General features: G+C 38.9%; 1 protein-coding gene across 1 annotated transcript in view; it reads right to left on the reverse strand.

Annotated features, from left to right (window-relative positions):
• The window catches only part of LOC6045351 (serine/threonine-protein kinase S6KL), a 58,800-nt gene that overhangs the window by 11,249 nt on the left and 33,453 nt on the right, over positions 1-14,098 (reverse strand). The window lies entirely within an intron of this gene.

The following is a 14,098-nucleotide window of genomic DNA, read 5'->3' on the forward strand; positions in this document are numbered from 1 at the left end:
ATTTCGGCAATAGTGGCCACAATCTGGAGTGGCCGGAGGCTCCGCGGATGTTCCAATGGGGGGTCATTTGCCGGACCGTAAGAATTGGGGCAATATGGGTATCAAACTTAATGATTTTTTAAACTAGACATAAAAAGTTGCGTTTGGTCATTATCTGAAGTTTAGCAGTTGAAATAAATTGCTTATTAGGCAGGAAGTAATAAATAGATTACTGCAATGCACATTTTTTTTGTGCCGCTGCGAAAGTCTGTTTCTGGAAATTTAGAATAACTATCCCGTAATTAATTAGAGCCCTGTAAGGGGCAGTTCTAATGTCTGCTGTTCAAATTTCCTTTACTGCCGCCGATTGCTTGCAACAGCCTTGCAAAAACATTCCGCATCTTGGTAACTTTCGAGTGTTGAAGAAAAGTCAATTGATTTCACCTAGATTTCTATTTCAGCTCCACTCGCAATTTCCGTCCCGTTAGTTCGATAGGACGTTAATTATAAGGGAATCTTGGGGAAATTTGGACCGGACATTCTAATCGAAAATTTCAACAATCATCTTGCAAAGTTCTTTGTCATACTGGTCATGTGTAACATAACCACCTGCACCTTTTTTTGACAAAGAACTTTGTCCTAAGGTTTCTATACGTGGTGTCAATCCAAAAATTTTCGCGAAGCGAAAACGTTACGTGACGAATTCCCCTCTCAGCAAATTTCCCCTCTTTTTGGAGCACGCTAATTGGATGAACGAACATTTCCCAATCAGTCAATCGAGAGACGTGAGATTGATGTATCTAAAATCACCCCCACTCCACCTCATAATTTTCGGATCGTCGACGAGCCAACAAAACTCGGCTCGGTCGGTCCCGAAAATTCATTCTATTGCTGGACGTGGACGAGAACACATCAGAAGCAGATGGCCTGGTGGCCCGGTAGCAGACGGCCTGGAGGTCCGGGAGCAGATAGCTTGGAGGCAAGGACCAGCTAAGACATGCCAGTCGCGGGAGTCGATCATTGGAACTGGACACCACCTGGACTGGAGTGGCCGGAGGCCCCGCGGATGTTCCGATGGGGGGACATTTGCCGGACTGTAAGAGTTGGGGCAAACTTTATGGTTTTTGATACTGGACATGAAATTTGACATTTCAACAGTAGTGGCCACAATCCGGAGTGGCCGGAGGCCCCGCGGATGTTCCGATGGGGGGACATTTGCCGGACCGTAAGAGTTGGGGCAATATGGGTATCAAACTTTATGGTTTTTGATACTGGATATGAAATTTGACATTTCGGCAGTAGTGGCCACAATCCGGAGTGGCCGGAGGCCCCGCGGATGTTCCGATGGGGGGACATTTGCCGGACCGTAAGAGTTGGGACAATATGGGTATCAAACTTTATGGTTTTTGATACTGGACATGAAATTTGACATTTCGGCAGTAGTGGCCACAATCCGGAGTGGCCGGAGGCCCCACGGATGTTCCGATGGGGGGACATTTGCCGGACCGTAAGAGTTGGGACAATATGGGTATCAAACTTTATGGTTTTTGATACTGGACATGAAATTTGACATTTCGGCAGTAGTGGCCACAATCCGGAGTGGCCGGAGGCCCCGCGGATGTTCCGAAGGGGGGACATTTGTTGAACCGTAAGAGTTGGGGCAATATGGGTATCAAACTTTATGGTTTTTGATACTGGACATGAAATTTGACATTTCGGCAGTAGTGGTCACAATCCGGAGTGGCCGGAGGCCCCGCGGATGTTCCGATGGGGGGACATTTGCCGGACCGTAAGAGTTGGGGCAATATGGGTATCAAACTTTATGGTTTTTGATACTGGACATGAAATTTGACATTTCGGCAGTAGTGGTCACAATCCGGAGTGGCCGGAGGCCCCGCGGATGTTCCGATGGGGGGACATTTGCCGGACCGTAAGAATATGGCCAATATGGGTATCAAACTTTATGGTTTTTGATACTGGACATGAAATTTGACATTTCGACAATAGTGGCCATAATCTGGAGTGGCCGGAGGCCCCGCGGATGTTCCGAAGGGGGGACATTTGCCGGACCGTAAGAGTTGGGGCAATATGGGTATCAAACTCTATGGTTTTTGATACTGGACATGAAATTTGACATTTCGGCAGTAGTGGTTACAATCCGGAGTGGCCGGAGGCCCCGCGGATGTTCCGGAGGGGGGACATTTGCCGGACCGTAAGAGTTGGGGCAATATGGGTATCAAACTTTATGGTTTTTGATACTGGACATGAAAATTGACATTTCGGCAGTAATGGCCACAATCTGGAGCAGCTGGAGTCCCCGCGGATGTTCCGATGGGGGGACATTTGCCGGACCGTAAGAGTTGGGGCAATATGGGTATCAAACTTTATGGTTTTTGGTACTGGACATGAAATTTGACATTTCGGCAATAGTGGCCACAATCTGGAGTGGCCGGAGGCTCCGCGGATGTTCCAATGGGGGGTCATTTGCCGGACCGTAAGAATTGGGGCAATATGGGTATCAAACTTAATGATTTTTTAAACTAGACATAAAAAGTTGCGTTTGGTCATTATCTGAAGTTTAGCAGTTGAAATAAATTGCTTATTAGGCAGGAAGTAATAAATAGATTACTGCAATGCACATTTTTTTTGTGCCGCTGCGAAAGTCTGTTTCTGGAAATTTAGAATAACTATCCCGTAATTAATTAGAGCCCTGTAAGGGGCAGTTCTAATGTCTGCTGTTCAAATTTCCTTTACTGCCGCCGATTGCTTGCAACAGCCTTGCAAAAACATTCCGCATCTTGGTAACTTTCGAGTGTTGAAGAAAAGTCAATTGATTTCACCTAGATTTCTATTTCAGCTCCACTCGCAATTTCCGTCCCGTTAGTTCGATAGGACGTTAATTATAAGGGAATCTTGGGGAAATTTGGACCGGACATTCTAATCGAAAATTTCAACAATCATCTTGCAAAGTTCTTTGTCATACTGGTCATGTGTAACATAACCACCTGCACCTTTTTTGACAAAGAACTTTGTCCTAAGGTTTCTATACGTGGTGTCAATCCAAAAATTTTCGCGAAGCGAAAACGTTACGTGACGAATTCCCCTCTCAGCAAATTTCCCCTCTTTTTGGAGCACGCTGATTGGATGAACGAACATTTCCCAATCAGTCAATCGAGAGACGTGAGATTGATGTATCTAAAATCACCCCCACTCCACCTCATAATTTTCGGATCGTCGACGAGCCAACAAAACTCGGCTCGGTCGGTCCCGAAAATTCATTCTATTGCTGGACGTGGACGAGAACACATCAGAAGCAGATGGCCTGGTGGCCCGGTAGCAGACGGCCTGGAGGTCCGGGAGCAGATAGCTTGGAGGCAAGGACCAGCTAAGACATGCCAGTCGCGGGAGTCGATCATTGGAACTGGACACCACCTGGACTGGAGTGGCCGGAGGCCCCGCGGATGTTCCGATGGGGGGACATTTGCCGGACTGTAAGAGTTGGGGCAAACTTTATGGTTTTTGATACTGGACATGAAATTTGACATTTCGGCAGTAGTGGCCACAATCCGGAGTGGCCGGAGGCCCCGCGGATGTTCCGATGGGGGGACATTTGCCGGACCGTAAGAGTTGGGGCAATATGGGTATCAAACTTTATGGTTTTTGATACTGGACATGAAATTTGACATTTCGGCAGTAGTGGCCACAATCCGGAGTGGCCGGAGGCCCCGCGGATGTTCCGATGGGGGGACATTTGCCGGACCGTAAGAGTTGGGACAATATGGGTATCAAACTTTATGGTTTTTGATACTGGATATGAAATTTGACATTTCGGCAGTAGTGGCCACAATCCGGAGTGGCCGGAGGCCCCGCGGATGTTCCGAAGGGGGGACATTTGCTGAACCGTAAGAGTTGAGGCAATATGGGTATCAAACTTTATGGTTTTTGATACTGGACATGAAATTTGACATTTCGGCAGTAGTGGCCACAATCCGGAGTGGCCGGAGGCCCCGCGGATGTTCCGATGGGGGGACATTTGCCGGACCGTAAGAGTTGGGGCAATATGGGTATCAAACTTTATGGTTTTTGATACTGGATATGAAATTTGACATTTCGGCAGTAGTGGCCACAATCCGGAGTGGCCGGAGGCCCCGCGGATGTTCCGATGGGGGGACATTTGCCGGACCGTAAGAGTTGGGACAATATGGGTATCAAACTTTATGGTTTTTGATACTGGACATGAAATTTGACATTTCGGCAGTAGTGGCCACAATCCGGAGTGGCCGGAGGCCCCGCGGATGTTCCGATGGGGGGACATTTGCCGAACCGTAAGAGTTGGGGCAATATGGGTATCAAACTTTATGGTTTTTGATACTGGATATGAAATTTGACATTTCGACAGTAGTGGCCACAATCCGGAGTGGCCGGAGGCCCCGCGGATGTTCCGATGGGGGGACATTTGCCGGACCGTAAGAGTTGGGACAATATGGGTATCAAACTTTATGGTTTTTGATACTGGACATGAAATTTGACATTTCGGCAGTAGTGGCCACAATCCGGAGTGGCCGGAGGCCCCGCGGATGTTCCGATGGGGGGACATTTGCCGGACCGTAAGAGTTGGGGCAATATGGGTATCAAACTTTATGGTTTTTGATACTGGACATGAAATTTGACATTTCGGCAGTAGTGGCCACAATCCGGAGTGGCCGGAGGCCCCGCGGATGTTCCGATGGGGGGACATTTGCCGGACCGTAAGAGTTGGGACAATATGGGTATCAAACTTTATGGTTTTTGATACTGGATATGAAATTTGACATTTCGGCAGTAGTGGCCACAATCCGGAGTGGCCGGAGGCCCCGCGGATGTTCCGAAGGGGGGACATTTGCTGAACCGTAAGAGTTGAGGCAATATGGGTATCAAACTTTATGGTTTTTGATACTGGACATGAAATTTGACATTTCGGCAGTAGTGGCCACAATCCGGAGTGGCCGGAGGCCCCGCGGATGTTCCGATGGGGGGACATTTGCCGGACCGTAAGAGTTGGGGCAATATGGGTATCAAACTTTATGGTTTTTGATACTGGATATGAAATTTGACATTTCGGCAGTAGTGGCCACAATCCGGAGTGGCCGGAGGCCCCGCGGATGTTCCGATGGGGGGACATTTGCCGGACCGTAAGAGTTGGGACAATATGGGTATCAAACTTTATGGTTTTTGATACTGGACATGAAATTTGACATTTCGGCAGTAGTGGCCACAATCCGGAGTGGCCGGAGGCCCCGCGGATGTTCCGATGGGGGGACATTTGCCGGACCGTAAGAGTTGGGGCAATATGGGTATCAAACTTTATGATTTTTGATAATGGACATAAAAAGTTGCATTTGGCCATTATCTGAAATTAAGCAGTTAAAATATATTGCTTATTAGGCAGGAAGTAATAATTAGATTACTGCGATGCATATTTTTTTGTGCCACTGCGAAAATCTGTTTCTGGAAATTTACAATAACTATCTCGTAATCATTAAGAGCCCTGTAAAGGGTAGTTTTTAATGTCTGCTGTTCAAATTTCCTTTACTGCCGCCGATTGCTTGCAACAGCCTTGCAAAAACATTCCCGCATCTTGGTAACTTTCGAGTGGTGAAGGAAAGTAAATTGATTTCACTTCGATTTCTATATCAGCTCCACTTGCAATTTCCGTCCCCTTAGTTCGATAGGACGGTTATTATAAGGGGGAAATTTAGACCGGACATTCTAATCGAAAATTTCAACAATCATCTTGCAAAGTTCTTTGTCATACTGGTCATGTGTAACATAACCACCTGCACCTTTTTTTAATCAAAATTACAACTCCAATACTTCTAACTTAAGTGAAATTGACCTTTCGAATGCATCTAAGAGAGTTGGAATTGATGAAGTTTTACGGAAATGCGAGCAATTTTAAGATTTTTCATGTTTTTTGGACCTCAAACTTTAATGCCCGTTTTACCCCACTTCCCTTTGTCGTAGAGGGCTCATATTTGGCATGAGTTCATCTCATGTATAGACAAACAAACCCTGAAAGTTTCATCCAAATCGGAGCACCTCGATACGATCTGTTTCACATCGGTGAAAAACTCGCTCTTAAGCAAACAAAGATAAATAAGCGGAATCGTCGCACTTGCATACAATCCACAAATTGCATGCAATACGTACAAGTACTAACTCCCCATACATAATTTGGAGAAAAAAACCATTCGGCCCTGTCTAAATATTTTTTAAAATATCAATGTGCAAGTGTTTCTGGGGACCCATAAGTTTACTATCTTTGCTTTACTACACACCAAATTTTGATGTTCGTTTTCAGTAAATAAGTTTACTGAAAATTTTCAGTAATCCTATTTTTACTGAAATTCAGCATTAGTCTTTTGGAATTACTGAAAATCAGTAAACCGTATCAAATTTACTGAAAATCAGTAACATTGCTGCCAGTCTATTTATGTTTCTGACATTTGCTCTGCCAGTCTATTTGGGTCGCCATTTTAGTTTGTTCTCGAAGCGTGCCGTTGTAAGTTGAGAGTTTATCCGCGTCCCCGGGGTAGGAAACCTGCCCGTTCAATCCGGAAAATCCCCGGTGGTTCAATATCCACGGTCAGCACTGTCTGCGGTTAGAACAAAGATCGTTTTTTATTTTTCCCAAGAGTTCTGTAACAAAATTATGCGGGACCCAAAAATGGCAATTTTTGATCCACTTTGACCCAGAGACCCACCGGAATATCTCCGGAATATCTCCGGCCACCGAAACATTTCCGGGTTCTGCGGGTCATTTTTGGAAAAAAGACATTCTAACGAGTTCAACTAATAAAGAAGTATGCCAATTGGTTGAGTTTTCGCTGAGCTATGGCCATTTTAGTGATTCCAGTATCACCCAGGCCTATACGGATTAACTGAAGACACAGTTCAGTTTGACAGTAAAGAATTACTGAAAATTCAGTATTGTTTGATAATTCGTGCTTACTGAAAATTCAGTTCACTTTGACAGCTTATAATTACTGAAAATTCAGTTTTATTTGACAGATCTTCGATTGCTGAAAATTCAGCTTTTCTTACGTCATTTTGACATTTTCAAACTTACTGAAAATCCAGTTAACCATCTGTCATCCTGATTGGTTTCAGGAAACTGAAGTTTCAGCAATTTACTATTTACTGAAAAACTTGCTGAAGATTCAGTAGTGCAGATTTCAGTAAATTTTTACTGAAATTCAGTGAAAGAAAGTTGCTGTGTAACAAATCGAATCCAGAAGGTAAAAGATCAGCAGTTGTAGTCCGAGTCGGGATTTGTACCCCCATCTATAGCTTACGAGGCGGAAACGTTAGCCCTATTCGGTCTCGGGTGTAATTGATGCTTTATTAATATAAATAATCACTATTTTCGAAAAATCATATCTCCGCGCCATTTCATCCGATTTTAGCTGTCTTAGACGCAAAAGAAAGGTGATTAGTTTAGCTATTTGAGAAAAATAGTAAGAAGTTCCAAAAATCTAGCTTAACTATTGAAAAAGTCGTATGAAAACTTAAAATGGCGTTTTGACCGTGTCTGGACCAAAGAGCCTATGTCTGACAATATTTTCAAAATTTCACATAGCATATCATAAAATTGGCGATGTCGAACCGTACGTTTCCGAGATATGATTTTTTGAAAATAACAACTGCATTTTTTGACGCGCCGCGCGCAAAAACAAAAAAATGGCGAAATCGGCAAAAAAATCAACTTTTTTTCACTAAAACTGCGATAACTTAAAAAAAAACAGCGATGACCTATACATGTCTGGGTATCAAAATTTTTGTAATTGATAGACGCAACAATAAGTCATTCTTAAACTAGAGCGACTTGATAAATCCATACATTTTCTTAATGTAAATATACTGGCTTACGACGCCATATAGGTCAAATCAGTTCACGGAAGGAAGTTGAAAGCTCATTGTTGATTTACAACAGGCCTGCCCAACGTCCGGCCCGCGGGCCGGATCCGGCCCGTGAAGCCATTTCATCCGGCCCGCGACTGCTTTTCAAAATGGTTCTATGACCGGCCCTTCATAAAATATTCAATAAATTAATTGAGTGTCTAAATAAAAAAAAATCAATGGAAACAATAAAAAAGATATTATAACAAAACAAATATTTGTTTATTTTGCTTTTGACATACAATGTTACTAATTCAACGTTTGTTAGGATTATGCCTTTGTATTTTTTGAAATGATTATATTTCACATCTAAACATTCTTTATGTTTGAATTTAATTCTTATTATTTCAATATTGATGTTATAAGAATTAATTATTAAACTTGAAAAATATGCAAAAAGATTGCAAAAGACACTGAATTCTAATTTCTTAAAGTTTTGGCTGTTTTTATTTCTAATTCAATTGTTTCTTTTTTGAGGATTTTGATTAATTATTATTATTTTTTCAGAGCAGCTTTTCAATGATAAAGTTTTGCTGGGAAATAGCTTAAAAAGGCAATCATATTGAAAATAAAGATCGCTGCAAATATTTAAAAAAAAATTAAAAAACAATCTAAAGAAGTCAAGAAATAAGATAGCATTTTTTATGATCCTCAACAATTCTAAGAAATTTGAAGAAAGACGAATCAGATTTACATTTGCATACACTTTTTTTAATTTCATGTCTTTAAAATAATTTTAAAATGTTTTGTAAAATATTTGAATAAAGGTGCACAACATCGCTAAAATTGTTTTTTCGTAGAGAAGATTTGAATCCAAATTTCGTTTTAATAAATTTTATCTTGTCTTGTTGATTTTTCAAGCTTGAATAAAAACTTGCAACGACGATTTGATATTTTTTTTTAGTTTATGGTGTCGGAATTCAATTTCAATCGACAAGAACAATTAAAATACAATTTTGTCTAAAACAAAATAAAAGTAAATCAATTAAACACATCTTTGAAAGTAATCTTTGTATTTCTTTCTTAAAATCAAGTTATTTGAATCTTATTTGCAACACTTGTTTATGTATTTGTTTACTTAAATTAATCTATTAAAATAAATTTTATGAAAAAAATGCTTACTGTTTTTTACATTCACCAACATTAGTTCCGGCCCGCCTCTGCTTTAGAAAAATCAGATCTGGCCCGCAGGGCCAAGAGGTTGGGCACCCCTGATTTACAAGCACTCAAACTAAACAGTATGGCTGAGGTCAGAATTGGAATCTTTGTATCATGAAATGTACACACATTGCGTAGAACATCTGAACATAATGTTTTAATTGAAGGCTATATTACTATATTCATAAATTTAACAAACAAAAAAATACCTTTATAGCAAATACGTTCTCGTCATCTGGTTTCGTCCAGCAAAAATAGGATCAATTATTTGGTACATGAGCAAACAGGGGAATTAATATTTAATATGGAACCAAGCCAAAAAGCAAAAAGTCATTCGTAAAACCAAACGCAGTTCTGCGATTCAAAGGGAAGTTAAATAAATAAATTTATAAATATTTGAACAGAAAAATGCGAACGATAGCCTGCTAACAGCAGGATAAAAAAAAATCAGTCGAACCTTTTTTGTGTCAGTTCTCAAACATTTTATCAAAACTGAAGCAAAATTATAATAATATAAAATCACGCGTCGTTTGTAACTTACCTTCCTCAGCATCATAATAACCACAATAACAAGCACAATTTATGCGTCTCGCAATCACAATTCAATTTTCACCAAGCACAGGACACAACAATTCCCATAACTAACGAGTCGCAGACATAAACTAGATTTCATCTTATTTTTATCGCTCTCCAAAAGGGGTCGACAAAATCGAATTCTCGCTATAAATCACTCATCTTTGACATGTGACATTCTTTCCTGAACATCCATTTCGACTCTCGCGGAAGCGTTCTCGGGTAGTGGAATCTTCCGTTTGCATTTCTTTGCCAGGTAATAGTGCTAAGGCTTTCATCCACCTGTCTACCTATAGTTTAGCATTCCGAGTAGCATCCGATCCTATCCTATCTATACATGATGGCCAATACATGCTACATTCCAGAATCGATACGAGTGCGCAAAAAACACATACAGCATTGCCCAATCGATAGTCAACTACCTGGCCCATTACCTTATCTGGTTAACTCAGGTTGGAAGCTTGGAAGAACAAGTTCTTAACAATTCCCTTTTCGCTCTGGCCCATCTTCGAGATTTCTTCTTTCACTGAGTTGAGGTGCTAAAAATGTTTAATAATAGTGGTTTATGCAACTCGTTGCAAAAGTATGATTTTAAAGCACGAGTCTTTTTTGTGATAAATAGGCCATCTCAATGACAGGAAAAACAAGTATTTTCCAAACGGAACTTCAAGATAGCCACACCAAAAGTCTCAATGTGTTGAGCTAACAAATGAATGAAGTTTTTTTGTATGGCTAAGAATATTGTTTAATTTGTTGAAATTAAAATTCTAACAGTATCATTTTATAGATAAAGATAAGAAGGAAAAAAGTCATACTCCAGGATTTTAAAAAAATCCACAAAATTTATAGTAAGTAAAAATGGGCAAAACATAATAACTGAATTATTTTAACTAAGAAATACTATATTAAACAAATAAAATAATGTCCCTCATTTAGAGTTTTTTAAACGCATATATATTTTATTATAGAAAATAACAGTAGACATCCCCAGACAGTGAAAATGCTATCTGTGTCTTGCTCAAGTAAGGCACCCGTCATAAATATTGAATAAGATTCAATACTATTTATAGTTCAGCATCGTATACCGATGAAGTCAAGTAAGAAACAGTTTGTTTGACCTGAACACTTCATTTTCAGAAGCGTTCAAGCATATGAAGAGATGAAATTTTACTCAGTCTCTAGTTTTTTTTCTTTCATTGTTTAACAACTTATATTTCTAAACGATTATTTAAATTTTATGGAAACAAGTATGCTCATTGTTCAAATAAAACATAAAAAAATACAATAAAGTAATGAGAAATCTTTCAAATAATTAGAAGTGTACCCAAACATTCACCTGAAGCAGCAATTAATAAAAAAAAAAATGCAAAGGACACACAATTGGAAAAGCACTTGTGAGAATGACAGCTCCGGATGAAAGCAACAAGCAACAACACTTCGGAATCGTTCCCAAAGAGTTGATGCAGGCGACTCCCGTTTTACTCCCGTTGCTGTTAAGCATAATGCAAAGCTCTGCGAAACAGAGAGCAAAGTATGAATTGAAATGCAGAGCAGTAATACTGTCGTGTTATCATTTTTGTCTTACGACGACGGTGCCGTCATTAACGAAATGAACATTTTCTGTTGATCCTTTTCCGGGAGCATTCAGCAAAGGCATACAAAAACAATGTTTGGAGCAAGTGGTACTAAATCCACTCATTATATCCGAGCTGAAAAATTGAGTTCTCATTATACAGATGAAAGCAACATCTACAGTTACCTCGTGATACGAAGTAAGTCGCCAGCAGAATCAGTCCCTTCCAGACCTGTGTATGGCCCAAAAATCCAAAACTATGATTTTCGTATGGTTCTAAAAATAATTCTCGCATCCTTATCTAAACAAATCCTTTTTATTCAAAATTCAGACCTGAATGGCATAAGATACACATTTAGATTTCTTTATCGATTTCGGTAAACTTTACCGATTTTTCAACTGCTGAACAGTTTGGTAAACTGAAAACTACCGAATAAGGTAAAATAGTACCGAAATTTGGTAATGAAGTTCAATATTGTTCATCTTACTACCAATTTTCGGCAAAATTTTGTTCATTTTGACAGATGGGTTACCGATCTAAACTTTATCGATTTTACAGCTACCGAATTCGATAAAAAATCGAAGTGTGTACATTTGATGAATTCATTATAACTTTGATACTCTGCTCCTATCTTGACTGTTTTATAATGTCGTTCTTTAAGATTTGATTTATACCAGCATATATTTATATATTAACAACCTTAAAACTGTTGCTGTCCGTTCTGGTTCTAGTAAAATTATTCAAAATCCTCTAACCTCATAACAAATACTTCTCCAGCAGTTCCTTCCGATTTATTTGGATTTATTCCCATGCTTTACATCTGTACAACTGAACATAGGAGAATATGAATATTAAGGATTAGAGGATATTGAATACTATCGGCAGTGTGCTCAGATAAACTGCAACATTTCATCATGATAAAAGAGTTTCAAATAGTGACGTATCCAACAATTAAATACTTGATGGAAAATGCCACAATAAAATTTTTGTGATTTGTTTAATCTTTACCAAAAGTTATTTTGCCAACTGTGGTGAAACATGGGGTAAATTGGTACAGCTATTTCAGACATTTTAATTGTTTATTTGTTTCTGTTAGAACAGATATGGAAAAATAAAATGTATACCGCTATTTCTATTTTTTCTTATTGTCTCTAGTGCGTCCATCCCGGGAATTCCCGGGACAAAAATCCCGGGATTTTTCGAAAACCAGGAATTCCCGAATCCCGGGATTTTTAAAATTTTGTCCCGGGAATTCCCGAAATTGAAAACAAATCAAATTTTGTTTCGTAAATAGTTGAATAGTTGAATACTTAGTACTCGATAAGAATTTTAAAGCATTCATATTTGTATTCGGCATGTATCAGCATTAATTTGGCTTGTTAGGGAAAATTGCTGAAAATTTAGTTTACAGATCCGCAAAATGCCTTGCGCTTTCAATATTTTCTATTAAATTTTATTTATTTAAAAAAGTAAGGAATGTAGACTGCTGTTTAAGCCATTTTTTACATAATGTTCTGATTGTTTTGATTGATTTTAGTTACAACAGGATTATTAAAAAAACAATTAGTACACCGATTTCCAAATTTATTGCTCTAAAATCTCCTGTATCTATTCAGACTGCAGTCCCGATTATCTCCAATTGGCGGTAATGACTTAGGGATAATTTTTAAAATATGTTTTAATATAAAACATAAAATTATAAACTTATCTAAAGTGTTGTTGTTTTAGACAGTTTCAATGAAATTGTTTAAGCTTTTGTAGTCATGTTATATAAATAAATAAAAAAGAAATATATAAAATTGCGGTTCATTCAAATTCCAAAGCACATCAAAAAAGCGATTTTGAATGTATTTTAAGCTATCTCAAAAACGGCTGTCCTTGTTAAGATTGAAGTGTAAATTATTGAGCTAATTCTGTAATTTTAGGATTGAGAAACATAACAAATATAATGAAAACATAGATTTTATTACTGCTTCAAAAATTTCCCAGGATTTCAAAAATATTTTTTTTTTGGTAACAAACACAAAAAAGCGTTATCTCTGATTGTGTGATCTGGCATAGAGCCAATTTTGCAATGATGGGCCGATTTCTATCAGGATAAAACATCGGAGATCACCCAGGCAAATTTTCTAACGACAGTAAGTTACTAACTTTTTTAAACAACTTACATATTTTAAACAACTTAACTATTCTTAGTTAAGAAATCATTGTAGATATACCATAAGATAACGGCAGTATGTTACGCCCTTTTTCCAGGCAACTTATTTATTCTAACCAACATAACTATTCTAAGTTAGGTGATTGTCGATAGAGCGTAACTACAGTTTACAGTTTTTAAACAAATATATAAGCTGAGGGTCTCGTGGCGCGGTGGTTAGCGGCTGCGGCTGCCGATCCCTATGTGGATTGCTTTGTTTTTTTTTTATAAGCCTTTATAAATATGCTAAAATTCAATTTTCTACATATTTTTCATATAAAACTCTTCAAAAAGTTTTCACCTAATGTATGGGACGAATTTCTTTTCGTCTCGTCTCGCTTTGATGTTCTTGCATATGGTACGTACATTTTAATGTACGAAAAGAGTCAGTATAAGCGATACAAAAAATGTCTTCCAATTCTCCCCAACACAAATTTGGTTTTATGAAAATTTGGGATAAATTGTAACAATAGCATTCAAAAACCTTTTCTTTAAGATTCGTCGGACGATAAAACCAAAACAGCATTTTCGTGAAAAAATAAAAAAAAAATCCACTGCCCTCAAATGATGCTCTCAACATTATCCATTACCCGCATCAGTGAAAGAGCACCAACGTTTTCTATGCTAAACGATAAAGGTAGGATCTATATGAGTTGGTAGGCATATGTGTAGCCATCGA

The sequence above is a fragment of the Culex quinquefasciatus genome, chromosome 1 (genome assembly GCF_015732765.1).
Source record: "Culex quinquefasciatus strain JHB chromosome 1, VPISU_Cqui_1.0_pri_paternal, whole genome shotgun sequence".
Classification (NCBI taxonomy): Eukaryota; Metazoa; Arthropoda; class Insecta; order Diptera; family Culicidae; genus Culex; species Culex quinquefasciatus.